The sequence below is a fragment of the Furipterus horrens genome, unplaced genomic scaffold, assembly GCF_987537825.1.
Source record: "Furipterus horrens unplaced genomic scaffold, mFurHor1.1.pri manual_scaffold_9, whole genome shotgun sequence".
Lineage (NCBI taxonomy): Eukaryota > Metazoa > Chordata > Mammalia > Chiroptera > Furipteridae > Furipterus > Furipterus horrens.
Genome location: NW_028327179.1, coordinates 79,637,147 through 79,653,295, shown reverse-complemented (window position 1 = coordinate 79,653,295; position 16,149 = coordinate 79,637,147). Strand labels below are relative to the sequence as shown.

Below are 16,149 nucleotides of genomic sequence, written 5' to 3'. Positions count from 1 at the left end.
CTCAGGCCAGGCAGATACAACTCCCCAGGTAATTTACGGAGGAGAAGCTTACGGCCCCTAAAGGAGAAAGAGGGTGCCCAGGAGCACCTCACTCACTGGTACAGCGCGCAGGCAGGGGCGCCGCCAAAATCGAGCTCGTTTCAGTCCGGACTAGGCTCGGAAGAGCACATCTGGAACATCTCGGGGACTGTTCTAAAACCACTTACCATGTCCGAGACTGGGAAATCGAAATCTGCGAAGGTTCCCACAGATTTCACAAAAAAATGGGGCGGGCCTTGCCGTCTTCAGTATTCGCTGGCTCCGCCTTGCCCTCCAGCCTCTCCCAGCCCCCAGGACACAGCGCGAGAATCTCCGAGTTCGTAATGACGAGGAAGTGAGAAAGTTTGGACCTTCTCGGCACCACTCGTTCCAATATGGCTACCCCCAGGGGAACGCGAGGACTATTGTGGAAGTACAGACGCCGAATTCCTCTTCACATGGACTGTGGAGCCGAGTTCAGGAGATGGGAGGCGCAGTGTCTGAGCAAAGCGGACCTCCGCCGCAAGGGCAGTGTGGACGAGGATGTGGCTGAGATTGTGCAGCTCCTGAATGGGCGAGAACAGTTTTTTACCACCAGTTCCTGCTCTGGCCGTATCATCCTCCTAGACGGGGTGAGCCTCCTTTGAGCCCGTCCAGCGCCTGCCTTGTAGTGGGAATACCAGGAGCTCTGTGTCCACCCACTGCAGCACCCCAGTGCAGCCTGTTTGTGTTTGTCCTTCTGGTGGGTGGTCTCGATTTCTTTATTTTTGGCAACTTAAGAGGGTGGAGAGACTTGAATGTGTCTATTAATCACTTGGGTATCTTTTCAAGTACACATTCTGATTCTGTAGGTCTAGCCTGATAATTCTGCTAAGGCCGCAGGCCTGGGAATGATTCTGAGTTTCAAGGGCTAAAGAATCTGATTTTCTGAATACTAAGGGACTTGAGAAACTTTCCAGCCTGGCGAAGCTGGAGGCTTCTAGCGCTCTACCAAATCCTTCATACCTGATTTAACGTCACCACGGTTAAGGTGTTTACTGCCTCCTAGCGGCCCACTCCATTATTACAGCTCTTATAATTCTTACATTAGGCCGAGAAAGTACAGCACGGTAGTATAGTGTGAGCTAGTGGTCAAGCCCTCGGGCTTTGAAGTGATACGGCTTAGATTCTAACCCAGTTATGGGAATTACTGGCTTTGTGACTTCAGGACAGTTATCTGAGCTCACCCCCTCCCTGTTTCATGAGCTGAGGATAACAAAAGAGTATAAGCTTTGTAGGGATTTTGTATAGAGCAGGGATTTTCGAGGGGGTGTACTGCGGAAGGCTTACTGGTGCGCCGCAAGAATTTTTAAAACTGACCTCTTTTCCCTTTGATTGTCAAATTAAAAAACGACAACAGTCAATAAAACAATAGCAGTCCAATGTGAATGAATCAAAATATCTATTTTTTGTTAGATCAGCAGTTTTGGTGTGCTGCAGAATTTTAATAATTTGTGTGCCATGAGATGTAAAGGGTTGAAAATCGCTGGTGTAGAGAAAATAAGGTAATTTATTTGAAACATCTAGTGTTGTGCCTGGCCCATATTAAGAGCACAGAAAAAGCTAGCTGTTTTTTGATTTTAGCATCAGCACTGAATTCAGAGCATGAAAGACAACACACGCCTTCGCTCTTTTTTCAGGTCCCTCACTGATCTCTCTGGTTCAGAGGGCCTGTTTTTACATTGCTTCTGTTGTCTTTTGAGCACTGGGACTCTTGCTGAGCTTGCTGTCTTTCTTCCCCCATTTCTACTACTTAAGAGGATTTCTGCAGTAGTTTCCTAAAAGGTCACTAAACTATGAATCTCTACCCCAAACCATGTTACACGTTGTTAATAGATTTACCTTTCTAAAGCACAACTCTGTCAATGTCACTCATCTATGCAGAAGTCTTTTTTTTTTTTTTAATATTTTATTGATTTGAGAGAGAGAGAGAGAGAGAGAGAGAGACAGAAACATCAGTCTGTTGATCCATTGATGCATTCATTGGTTGATTCTTGTATGTGCCCTGACTGAGAGATCAAACCTGCAACGTTGGCGTATCGGGTTGATGCTCTAACCAACTGAGCTAGCCGGCCAGGGCTTACGCAGAAATCTTTTGTTACACGTTTTTTTAACATCAGAATATCCAGACTCCAACTCTAGTACTATACCTTTCAACCCTGTTTCCTGCTCTTTCTCTTCATTTTTATTTGCTAAAAGTGAAATATTCCCTTTTTTTATCTTATTTTTACCTGCCTTAGCTCATGTTTATTTTTCCTGAATTGTTTTCTACCACCTCTGCATATACATAAGGCATGACTACCAAAACTCCCCTCCCACCTGAACACAAAAACACATTTGGAAGTAATAACTGCTTCTTCTGAACTGCCTTAGGTTGTTTTCTGAACCTCTTTTTATTTTATGTATTACTCATACCTGGTATTATATTTATTTTCACCTTGCCTTATCTCAGGAAGGATTTGGATGCATTTACAAAAAGGCAATATAAGAAGAAGAATTAAGAATGGGAATATCTGGATAAAGGGAGTATCAATTAGATGAAGCCAATGATGACATTAATTCCTAAAACATACAACGAGATTCTAAATCTAGAAGTGGGCTACACATTTGGTTCTACAATTTAGAGCACCCAGCATAAAATCAGATACAAAAGCCACTGAGGTTACTGAATGAAAACAAACCAGTTATTGAGGACAAGCTCAGCTCTTCCCATTACTGAGGCCAAATAGCAAAGTCTCCTGTGTACCCACTGTGTGAATAGTTACTTTGTAGAAGCACAGTGATTTAAAAGTGCATGTGGTTTCCTGCTTCTTTTTTCAATTATCCTTAAGGGTAGGACCTGTGTATACCCAAAGTATGTAATAGAACTCTACAAATAAACACTCCTTCCGGTTAATAAACAAAGAATCCGATGTTAAATATTTGCGTTGTTGAAATTTTGATCTTTTAGTTCCAGCTTTGCCCTTTGGAACTACATGTAAAGTCTAATGAAGAGGTCACAGATTTATGCCTCTAGAAACCAGGGACATATTATAAAGGTGTGAACAGCTCAGGTGACAGTGAAAAGCGGTAGGGATTGTGACAGCAGTGCTTTTTTACAGAAGTAATTCAATTGTTTTGTTTTGTTTTTTAACATTGTGCTAAGTAAAACAGCTCCGGGACAACTCAGAGCCTGCTAGTGTTCAACCCCTTGAGTAAATTCTTTCCTCCTGACAAAAGCACGACCATATTTTAGACAATATTACGTTTTTTTACCTTGGTAAACACATTTAAAAAATTTTTAATTTATTTATTATTATTTTTCAATTATAGATTACTTTTAGTATTATTTTTGTGTTAGTTTCAGGTGCACAGCTTAGTGGTTAGACAATGATATACTTTACAAAGTGTTCCCCCTGATATTTCCAGTAACCATCTGGCACTATACATAATTATTGCAATATTATTGAGTATATTCCCTATGCTGTACTTTACACCCTAGGACTATTTTGTAGCTACAAATTGGTACTTAATCCCTTCACCTCATACCCAATCCCCCAACTCCCCTTCCCCTCTGGCAACCACCAGTCTGCTGTTTATTTTGTTCTTTAAATTCCACATGTAAGTAAAATCACATGCTATTTTTCTTTCTATTTTAAACATTTTGGTTTCATTTTTGTTTTTGGTTAATGTTACCCAAAAGCCTTTTGAATTTTTCTCAGTAATACTTAAAAATCACCACTTGGGATTATTAATTTAAGAAAGCCTACCATATAGTATACATTGTACTTAATAGTTTTATAAATATATGATTAAATTAAATTATGCTATTTTTTATTTTAGAGTACAGATGGCTTTGAGGTTCAGAAACAAAACTGTTGCTGGCTACTGGTTACACACAAACCTTGTATAAAAGATGATGTGGTAAGTTTTTATATATAAACTTACAGAAATAAGCTTTTTAATTCACAGTCACTTTAAATACAGATGAAAACAATTGACAATTCAAGGTGATATATGTTCATAATTATAGTGGGTGAATATTATTCATAAAGCCTAAGGAGAGTTGTAGGACCTAAAAGTAGAAATACGTATGCGAGCATTACTACGGCTGCTCAACAAAACACATCCTCTTGGTTATAGCAAAGAGTTCATGGACATTGGACACATTGGGTCCAAAGATTAAATTTCATTTCTGCCATTTTATAACTCTGCAACCTGGTACAAATTATAGAAAGAAAAGGGAGAAAGGGAGCCAGGAGTAAAGGATTAGCCCTATCTATATAGGCATGTTGATGTAAATAAATTATCCGTTACATACCTGGATTGCTTCTTGAAAATGTATTTATCTGTGCTGGATTGTTTAGTTTCCTAAACTGAAATGTTTAGTTGAGCTAATACAAGTGTGTATTAGTCAAGCACTTACATTACTGATTCAGGTGCTCAAATGTTGTCTTCAGAGGACTCATTCAGCATCCATCCCCTTGTTTGGAAACTAGTTCTCTGCATATTTGCCCTTACTCTCTTCTGCTGTGGATTATCTTTGTGGCAGGAAAGGTAGCTACCATCAACCCCAAAGATCTATGTATCATTCCCAAAGAAGGACTCTGGATAAACTGCTAGTTAGGTGTCCTCCCTCTGAGATCAGGTATTCTCGCCAATAGAATGGAATGCTGTTCTTGATCAGACCTAGGCACTTGGCATCTTCGATATTATTATAGTGGAAATGATGAGTTGACAGGGTCATGATTTACAGTCCCATGAAAATGAAACAGAATGAAGGAGGGAGTCTGCTGTCCAGGGGTGTTAGGCATACAGAAATAACAACTACCTTATATAAATTCTAGCTCATACCTAATAATGCTTGTGTCTCGAACCTTAATCGAACAATGGAGTATTTAAACAGACCTTCTGGTATAGTTTTTCCATACCATATTCCTTAATGAAAAATCTGTTATGAAATTAAATATAGTAGTCACTTTTTAAACATTGTTGGAAAGAATGACATTGAAGGTATATGGGAGAATTAGAAATCACGTCTTTTAAAAGAATAAGCAGATTAATAAGTTTTTGGAGAAAGAAGACCAGAAAAGCAGTAAAAAGATTTTTTCAGAAAAAGGGTGCTGAACGAGTAAAAGTTCCTGGGGAAAACTGAAGTTACATATCAAAGTGTCACCAAAGAGGAGGATCACGTATTTGTGTCTGATCCTAACGCTTTTCCTTTACTTAGATTGTAGCTCTGAAAAATGTGAACGGTGGTGCCATTTTGAAATTTGAACCCCTTGTCCTTCATGTGCAGTGTCAGCAGTAGCAAGATGCACGAATTCTGGTAAAACTTTGTAATTATACTTGAAATTATAGGTATGTGGATAGATTTAATTGAGCTTTAAAACACCTACCAAAAATTAATGTGTTAGTTTAATCAACTAGTTTTAATTTAATTACAGGTTTGGGATTGTATGTGCTTCTGCAGTTTGTAGAGTTTAACAGTTTATCTGATTAGATAGATTATCAGAATTTAACAAATTTATTTTCTTTCAGCATTCAGTGACAGTAGAGTCTTGTTTCAGGAACTCTGGCATAACGGTGGGAAAGAGAGGAAAGACTATGTTGGTAAGATACCTTTTGGCAAAGAGTTCTTTGAGCATGAAGCTATCCAGGTTATTGAAATAACTTACACTTCTACCTAGACTCCTGCCTTTTGTCTCTCCTTACTCCGATCTTCTTGCCATTCCCTTGCTGAAAAACCTGCAGTGACTTGTATTTTTCTACCAGGCAAAGTTCAGAGTGGGCAAAGTCGAGAGCTGTTAGATGTATGTTTGAGGTCTTATTTTATAGTATCGTAATCTCCACTTTTAACCTCATCCTCTGTGCCCTTCTTATTCTACATAATCCTAAATTAATAAGCACCATGGTGTCATGGAAGGAGTCTCAGATACGGAGGCTAAAGTCCTCTATACTAATACTGTCTGGCCCCTGGCTATGCTATATGAACTTGGGCAAGCTCCTTAATCTCTCAGGGTCTGAATTTTCCCAGCCATATCAGGAGTTCAGCAAACTACTGCCCTAGGGCCAAGTGCAGCCCACAGTGGGGCCAGATTCTACTACACACATTTGCTTAATTACTGCCTAAGGTTGCTTTTGTGTTACGGTGGCAAAGTTAAGTAGCTGTGACATACTGTATGAAAATGTTTACTATCTCTCCTTTCTCAGAAAAAGTATGCTTACTTCTGGACTGAATTATCTCTAAGGCTCCTCAGTTCCACATCCTCTCTGAGTTTTCCTGGCCAAGCCACTCCGTAGTGATTTTGCCCTGATCTGATTTGCTACAGTATACAGTAGTCCCTCTCTATATCGTGGTTCACTTATTGCGGCCTCACTGTGTCACAGGATTTTTAAAAATATTATATTTAATTATTTATCACGGATTTTTCGCTATGTTGTGGGATTTTGCGGTACTGTATACGTATGTTGTTAAAGTTACATAGGTTTAAGAGTGTAGAATATGTTTAAGAATGTAAGTAGTGTTTATAAAAGTGTGGAAAAGGTTAATAAGGGACTGGGAATGGTTTATAAGTGTGTGGGAAGGGTTTATAAAGCCTTAAAATATATATGAATGCTAAAATAAATATAAGGTTCCTACTTCGTGGATTTTCACCTGTCGTGGGGAGGTCTAGAACATAATACCTGCGAAAAGTGAGGGAATACTGTATACTGATTGTATTTACTTTTTGTCATGGCATGTATTTGCTCCTGAATTAATTTCAGATTGTCCTCCATTCTAGCTCCCTAGACTTTGCTATTTTCTACTTCTTTTTACCAAGAGCCTGTTTGACAAATAGAAGCGGCTTGCAAAAGAAAACCCCTGTAAAGCATGACTGAATGGAAAAGCAAACCTCATGGTACTGGTTTGTGTCCCCATCTCATTCCGCACTGCATTTGGTGGCCCAGCAAGAACAGAGCCATCCATCCTTCTACCTTTCTTTGCTTTGCCTTCCATGTGCACTTACTTTAAGTCCTTTCATATCTTCCTCTAATTTCTCACACCTGAGTCCACCTCACCAAGCCCTCTGTCACTGCCTCTACTTAAGCCCTTGTCCTCCCTCGCCTCAGTCTTTACAGTGGTCTCCTGACTGGTCTTCCCGCTGTCCATCTTCAGGTCCTCCAAGCAATACTGTTAGAATCCCCCCTTTTGAAAAGTCAGGGTCACCAGATATTTTCCCTGATATTTAAGGCCTTACCATCTACCTTATTTGTGCTAATCTCCTGCTAGCATACTTACACTCCAGCGAGATAGAAAACTTAGTTGTTTCCCAAATGTGTCATGCTCTTTCATGTCTTCATGACTGTAGATAAGTTGTTTCTCCCCCATTTTTACATCTGGTAAAATTGCACTTACCCTTTAAAATCCCAACTCAAATGCTGCCTTTCCCATAAAGCTGACGCCTGTCTCAATTAGTTGTACCTCTTCTACATTTCCTTAATGTTTTGTGTTTGTGTTATAATTTTTTGCTCACTGATAATTTCCTGTTCTAAAGTGTAAGCTTCTGAAGGGACCATGTTATATTCATCCTGTATCTTCATACCTTACAATAGGGCCTACATTACAGATGCTCAGTAAATTTTCACTGAATTACTTTTTATTCCTCATAATAGTTTTTGTTGTTCTTAATCCATATCCAGTGTTTGGATTTACTTGTAACCTGTTGACTGTTTCATCAACAGAGTTACTAAGATTGGCCCTAAAGTGCTGAAAAAACAGCCACTTTGTGGTTTATCCTTGTAACCAAACTGTGCTCAAGCAGCACTAAGAGACTCTTTCAAATCCAGTCCATTTTGATTTTCCCTTGAAGTTTATGTTGAGATTTCATTTCTTTCTTTTTTTAAAGAGTGTGTTAAAGCTTCCTAAGCTTTAGTGAGATTGAAACTGTTAGTTATTGGATTCTTTGATATTATCAGTTTCTCTAAAACACAATGTATAGAGTGGCTTTCTTTAGAAATGACTATATGATGTGAAAATCCACTGTGTTTAGCTAAATTATATCAAAGCATTAACCTAAATGCTGTCATGAACTGAACTATGTTTAAACACAACCCTGACTAGGAGTTTTCTTTAGTGATGTTTAGTGTCTCTAGTACGTAAGTCATCGTATCTGAACTGTCTTTTTCTTGTAGGCTGTCTGGAGCACACATGGCTTCGGAGCACACATGGCTTCGAAGTGCCATTAAGCCATAAGGGAAAACTGATGGTGACAGAGGATTATATTGACTTCCTATTAAAGATAGCAAATCAAAAAATGTCAGAAAACGAGAAGAGAATTGAAAGGTATATTAATTGGATATTTCCATGTTATTTTAATATGCCTAAATCATCCTTGAAAATATTAATACACACCATCTTTAACTTATATTCCTAATTGCTTTTCTGTTTGTAGTATTTTTATCATGAATAATAAAAAGATGATCAGAGTAATAGAGGAAAGTGGGCCAGACTATAATGGGTAGTAAATGGAGCATAAGCTCCATGGGGGACAGCGAGACAAACGGCTGTTGGCAACAGACATAAAGGAGAGCACAGTCACTCGGGTGCGAGAGCTCAGTAGCCACGGGACTGTAACTGAGCGAGGTGAAGGCAGCTGTGGAAGAGGTGCACGTTGCCCCCTGGATGTGATCTACTGGACACCAGACTACCTAGAATCTCCTTTTGAGGAGGATAGACTGGTTAATTTTAGCCTGGTAAATATTTTACACCTCTGGTGAGTTTAATACCCATCTATTATCATGGATTAGATCTAGAATTGCCAGAATTGTCCAAGTAATAGGGATCATGGCTATTAATTCACATTTATACTTCTTCTGTTCTTAAATTTTACCTCATGGTAGATAAAAACTCTTACAGTGCTTTCTTTTTTCAACTCTTTTCTAAGCATAGTTTTTGATATAAAGAAGTGACTGTTACGTTGCTTTTCTTATATAAAGATAATGCCACTGACTTACCACCAATAAGGTCTACATGTCTGAGTTATTCAAGTGGTGATGGCCAACTTGACATCATTTATAATTTCCTTTTTCCCTTCTCCCTACCCGCTTGGCCACCTCTTAACCAGTCAATCTCTGCCCAAGTGACTGTGGAATCATTCTTCTCCCCCCATCCTTAACTGCAGTATTAGCTTGTCTCAGTGTAGAATGCTTCTAGCGTGTCTCCCTCCTAAGCCATTCTTATTATCACTGTCAGAATCCTGTCTGTAAAATGCAAATTTTGTCTGCTTAGAATTCTTTAACACCTAGAATGAATGAATGAATGAATGAATGAATTTAAGCAGCTAAGGCCAGAAGTGCCAATGGCAGCAGTGACCATGGTGGGAAGAGGTAGAACTGGGCTCCAGAGCTAGACTGGAATTCAAATCCAGGTTCTACTACAAGTTACTCAAATGTCTTGGCTTCATTTTTCTTATTTCTAGGCAGGGGTAAATATTTATCTTAACAATTTTAATATACATTCAGTATCATTAGTATAATGATTAGCACTGGCATGGATTCTCAAGAGAGGATAGCCCTTCCCCTTCTTCAATGACATAGAGAATAAACCAGTAATAACATCAGTATCACTGTCCAGGCTTTCTCAACCAGGGCTCCTTATCTGAACAACAGAATTTACAAAATTATTCAAGTGACTGTCTCAGTTCTCCCAACAATGGTACCATTCCAGATACATTGAAGAGAAGTTAATTTATCGTATACAATGGATGTCTTAGGGCATTAGAGCTTATTTTTCTAGCAGACCCGTGGTTGAAGAAAGCCAAGAGGAAACATTCTAAAGTGTTGATTTCAAGCAAGCAACTGAAGAGCATCTAGCCACTCCACCAGACGATAGAGTTTGAACTATATGTACATACTTATTGGTACCATTCCTAAAGTTTACATTTGTTATATAGTATTCCAATTAAGTTGTTTGTTAAAACATAGGAGGTAGCAAGCAAATCAGTTTTTCTGTTTCCTTAGTTGAATTTCAGCAAGGTTATAAATATAGCCCAAGATCAAGTAACTATACACCTGGTGAAGTTAATTGAGCCACAGCCAACTACAAAATCAAATTATGCTTTAAATCCATTGACTCAAAGATATGTTTTGAGATTATAGTGTGTATGCTGCTATCAAGGGAGCCATGCTCATCACATAAAATCAGTGAAAAATTAAAGAAGGGTAAAAGTGTCAGAAAGGCTATACAAATTAGGGAGCTCCTTTGGAAACAGCTGTACTTTCAGCCAAAAGCAGAGAGTTACTCTTCTGATGTTGAAAAGTGAAAAAATAGTAAATACTGGAGGTGATGAATTCTGCAATCAGACACTGACTACTAAAATTGGTTTGTCATAGGACCAAAATTTCACAATTAAAATAGTTATAATAAGAGAATTTTTAAAAGTCAAGGTCCAAATGAGAATTTTCCTGCACATATGAAAAATCAAAGCCAGGCGGTAAAATATTTTCAATAGAAGAAAGGTCTTGTTTGTGTCAACCAATTCCCGAACCCACTTCTTAGTGGAAAGAGTAAGATAATTTTATACCTAATAATTTCTAGGTAAAAGGAAAATTTGGAAATCTACTTATTAATTACAAGAGGAAGACTGTCTTTGATTCTGTTTATAGGCAGTCAGGACTGACTTGAGTCAGGTAAGACCACCATTTGGCTATGAGTGCAGTGAAAGTACTCATGTTCTTTTCACCAACGGTGCAATAAGAAAATAAATGTTCAATAAAGTACAGAATGAAATGGCTGAATATATTGGTACATAATATTGTTGGTAAAAATGAAGCAAATTGGAGAGGAAAGGTAAATGAATCTATTTCCAGTGGTTGGTTTTTTGTTGTTGTTTTTGTTGTTATTATTACTTTTTTGTAGTTCAATATACATAACAAACTTACTATTTTGAGCATTTTTAAATGTACAGTTCAGTGACATTGAGTACACTCAGTAACCACCCATCACCATTATCCATCTCCAGAACCTTTTCATCATCCCAAATTAAAACTCTGTACCCATTAAACAATACTTCCCCAGTCCCCAAACTCCTAAGTCCCTAGAAATTACTATTCTGTTTTTGCTTTCTATGAATTTGGCGATTCTAGGTACCTCATGAAAGTGGAAACATACAATATTTTTTCTTTTGTGTCTGGCTTATTTCACTAAGCATAATGTATTCAACATTAATCCATGTTGTAGCATGTATCAGAATTTTGTTTCTTTTTAATGTTGAATAATATTTCATTGTATTTATATACCACATTTTGCTTATCTATACATCTGTCAATGGACGTTTGGATTTTTTTTCACCTGTTAGCTATTGTGAGGAATACTGCCATGAACATGGGTGTACAGATGCCTGTTTGAGTCCTGCTTTCAGTTCTTTTGGTGTATACCCAGAAGTGGGATTGCAGGATCATCTGGTAATTCTGTTTTTCTTAAGAACTGCTATACTGTTTTCCACAGGAACTGTACCATTTTACATTCCCACCAGCAGTGAGCAAAGGTTTTCTTTTCTCAGTGTCCTCACCAGCACTTGTCTTTTCTTTTTTCTTTTTCTTTTTCTTTTAATGGCCGTCGTGACAGATGTGAGGTGACATCTCATTTTGGTTTTGATTTGCACTTCTTTGATGATTAGTGACATTGAACATTTTTTATATACCAGTTGATAAGAATTTTCTTGTGCCAGGCACAGAAAATAATGATTAATATATCACTGCTGCTTTCCTTCCTGTTTCCCTTCCTTTTTATCTTCCTTCTGGATTTCTATTACTGTTCTATCTGTTAGTTAAATATTGTTCTCCAGGATTCTATTCCTGGCCCATAGCTTCAGCTACTTCCCTGTATACTGGTAGGTCTTCCAAGTCATGGGCCCATATGTCCATTAACCAGTTGAACATATGTAACTAAAATACCCCATCAGTCTTTCCTTAATATCTTTCCTAACCTAGTCTCAACCCCATAGCCATTTCCTTGGTTCAGATTCATATTACCACTTACCAGTATCATTAAAGTTTATGACTCAGTGCAAAACAGAAATATGAATCATATTGCCTTGCAATTATTTATTCACATGTGTAATTTTTTTCCACTATAATGTGGTCACATTGAAAATAGAACACATACACACTTTAAATATCTCTTCTCCTTTATCTTCTCCTAACGCCTTACATAGTGTCTGCCTCATGGTAGAAAACCGGTAGATGTTTATAGAATTAATCATAAACAATAAAGGGAGATATATTGAGTTCCGCGAAGGTAGAGACGGTTTCTTATTAATCATTACTTTCTGTGTCTGGCACCAGAACATGGTTAATAAACATTTACTAAATTTAGTTAACTGACTTTTTCCATCAAAGCCTTAAAATGATTATTCTGGAACACATGTAAGACAGCTTAGACATGGAGTGAGCAAGATTAGGCTCTGGTTACATAGTCCATGTAAAAAGTAACAGGACCCTGAGTAACAAGATGAACAAGAGTGATATTACAGAATATGAACCAAAATGGCAACAGATTAGAAATGGTAGAAGAGAAGTAGAAGTCAAGGATAACAGATGTCTTAGACTCCTCAGAGTTGCTAGTCTTATTTTTAAAAAGGGAACTAAAGCAGGCAAATAAGTTACACCTTTCCCTATATACTGAAAATCAAAAAGGTAAATAATGTAAAGTGAAAATACATGTTTTATATTCTGATAATCCTCCCTAGATATCCCCTCCCCTCATTTTTCCTTTCATAATACCTCATCCAGCCAGCTTTCCTTTCATTCTGGCAATTGAACCCAGGCATTGGGGTTTTCCCAAGAGCTTTTCACGATCACCTGGAGCAGAGTGCCCCAGTGTGCTCCCACTTTATCTTGCCTTTCTCCTTGCAGGTTGAATGTGTCATTACAGCTCTGCAGCGCTCATTAGAGCCTGAGCTCCTTGAGGGCACAGACCATGTCTCTTAGCTCTGTTCCCAGCCCCAGAGACAGACTATCACACACGTTTTAAAATAAAAACGCTAGAGCTTAGTTAAAATCTAAATGCGTAATATACGAAAATAGCCTTCTTTGTTATCTGTGAATAATGGGAGCCTAAAAGGGTATGAAATTCTGCTTAGATTTTATCAAATTTTCCTTCCTATGTCAGAAGTCAAAGAAATATAAGCTTTCTATTGTAAGGGGTCCTGTAATGGACCTGAAAAACAAGAATTCATCTTCACAGTGCTGACCTGAAAAGTTCTCTCATCAAGAGAACTGAGTACAAGTTGCCCTGTGGCATGATGATCTTGACTGCCGAGGTGAAAGACAATTTGAGTTTCTCTGGAGGGGAGAAAAGAAACAGTTACCTGAATGCACCCCAAGCTCTTTGTGTTGCCCGTGAGAGCTGAGAAAATTACCCTTTGAGATTTGGACTTCAGAATGCTGTGTAAAGGGTCATAGAATGAGAGGAGAACATGCAATTGGAAAACAAATTTCTGACTTAATGTATACGATAGTTTCTCAATGGACTTTTTAAAAGTTCCCTTAAAAAAGGAAAAGGAGAAAGTATTTGTCGTTTTCTTGGTTTTGAGTACAAAAGAGTCTCTTCCATTTACCAGTTGTTTTGTAGTACCCCAAGGATGCAGGTTTGAATTCTTACATTCTTTACTGAAAGATTAAAGCAAGCCACCTATTCCTCTTTAATTACCTTTTTGTGTATGTGATATTTTACATAAGTTATTTATTTTGTGTTCCTACAAGAGCAATTTGGTCTCATCTGTAATTTTCTACGAATAGAGCATAATCCAGAAACAAAAGATTTGTCTACCTGAGTCTAAAGGGCAGGACTGGGTGGAGAACGATAGAAGATGAAGTTGCTTAGGATGGGTAGCCTATTGTGATCAGCAAAGGGCTCTTCACACATTGTGTGGCATACTTGGATTCATGTTTGAGATAAAATGAATCATTGGATCATTTTTTAAAGCTATTCTAAGTAAGCAGTTTGGAAGATAAGAATAAAACCAGTCCTTGAAGTCATCCAGGATGATTGTAAGACTAGAGAGAAAGATCATACCCAGTGTAGAAGGTTTCATAAATACAAGGGACTGAACAATTTTGATAGATGACATGAGGGACAGGTGTAGGGACACGGGTTTAGGAGGTTAGTCTTAGCAAAGTCTTGGTGAGCCAATTACATTCTGACCTCATCTCTCAACCCTGTGGTAAGTGGGATATGAAAGAATAAGCAGTCTCCACTTAAGAGGAACACAGGGCAGATGGTATCTTTGTGGAAGAGCCAAGTTTCAGTTACCAATGTACAGGGCGCATTACACGAAGAGGTCATTAACATGGAACAGGGTTTAAAAAATTGCATGTCAGTTAATATTTTTCAAAGCCTTTTGCTTGTATCTCTTACTGTACAGTTTTGCCTTTTTATTATACCTCCCTCTGAGGTTTACTCATTGAAGAAATGTCTATACGCACGCATTATACATCAGGCACGGTGCTGGATGTCAGCGTGTAGAGCGATGAGTGTGTATGTTCCCGCAATAGGGAAAGGATGTGTAGTAATCATGTTAAGTATGTGTTAGAATTGTGTGGAGTATTTGGGAATAGGTAGATGTCTTGGGTTTTGGGGGGAAGTTTTAGAGCCTTTGCAAATAGAAGTAAACCTGTTCATTGCATTAAAAAAAGAAAATTGGTCCAAATGGCAATCTGTTCTGTAGATGTCAAGAATTTCCTGTCATAGTCTCAAATTATAATAGGATATATAAGCATGACAAGATCCCTACAATGGCAAGAAGTCTCAGCCTCCAGACCATTCTAATTCAGGACCTTTTTTGCTCAGTAGTTGTTTTTTTCACTTAGTTGGCATATTCTTAGTGAGTGTGTCAGCATCGTACTGCATGCTATGAATATAACAGAAAACAAGAGAAATGGAGGTCTTTGGTCTCATGGAGTTTATAATTTATAAAAATAGTCGTTAGAGAGAACTGTGCCAGGCACTACGCTAGGTACTTACATATATTGCCTCTGCCCTCTGACAACCCAGCTAAGTACAGGATAATACCCAATTTTCTAAATGAATAAATCAGGGTCAGGGAGTTTGGAATTAGCCAGCCCAGCATTCCCAGTACAATGCAGGTATGAAGCACATGCGACACACCGTGTCACCTTGATGCCTTCAAACACATGCCGAAGGCTACTGTGTCAGGCAGAGATTCTTGTTAGCTGTTGATGTGGGAGGAGAAAAGAAATGAAGCGCAATTTTCAGGGAGAACATATTAATTGTTTTTTTTTTTTTTTTAAATACTCTCCACCCGAAGTTTAAATTCTTATATATGATATAAAAAATACGAAATTTTACCAGAAGTGTTTATGAAACAATTTGATCTTTTGCAAATTGATTTGCATTGCCAAGTTCACCATAAGTGAAATTCATGAATGTATATACATGGGTCTATATTTAAACTGGCCATTCTATCCCACTGATGTATTCAGCCATTCCTGTGTTCACACCATACGATAGTAATTATTATAGCTTTACAGTTAGGTGTCTGTTAGGACTACGACTACCTTCACCGCTCTCTTATTTCAAATACATTTCTTATTACTTTTATAAATATTCTCTTCCATATGACCTTTAAAATACATTTGTGTGGTTTGTAGTGCCCAATTTTATACAATGCAATGATTTTTTAGAAATACATGTAACATACTATAGATGACTGTATTTTTCATTACAAAAGACAGAAGGGGGCATAAATTATATTATGGTAAATTTCACACATTTTTATCTCAACTAGACAATAGTGATTCTAAATATAGTTGATAAATTAAGGATTTATCTTGTAATACCTACAACCACCACTACGAAAATTTTAGCTACAAAAGCAAATAGAGAATAAGAGAATCCAGGACAAAAGTAGAGCAGGCACTGCAGGGTACAGGAAGGGTAATTTGGACCCAAGAGGTACTGGAGTTCTTTTCAGGGGAAGGTAAATGTGCTGGAATAAAGACAGTGGTAATGGCTATACAACATAATAAATATACTAAGAAACAGCGACATGTACACTTTAAAATGGTGATTTTTAAGCTGAGTAAAGTACATCTTAATTAAAACTATGA

At 37.9% G+C, this 16,149-nt stretch overlaps 1 protein-coding gene and 1 long non-coding RNA gene across 2 annotated transcripts in view; both read left to right on the top strand.

Annotated features, from left to right (window-relative positions):
• Positions 1 to 457: 457 nt before the first annotated feature.
• On the top strand, positions 458 to 5,427 carry LOC150002009 (uncharacterized). The gene is made up of 3 exons (XR_016513080.1): positions 458 to 760; positions 3,880 to 3,960; positions 5,267 to 5,427. It is a non-coding gene; the product is annotated as an uncharacterized LOC150002009 (long non-coding RNA).
• A 2,793-nt stretch (positions 5,428 to 8,220) lies between these two features.
• Positions 8,221 to 16,149, top strand: part of LOC150002005 (putative palmitoyltransferase ZDHHC11B) — a 123,073-nt gene continuing 115,144 nt past the window's right edge. Inside the window, exon 1 of the mRNA XM_090286897.1 lies at positions 8,221 to 8,362. The gene's annotated coding sequence lies outside the window, so the exon portion shown is untranslated. The remainder of the gene's footprint in view (positions 8,363 to 16,149) is intronic.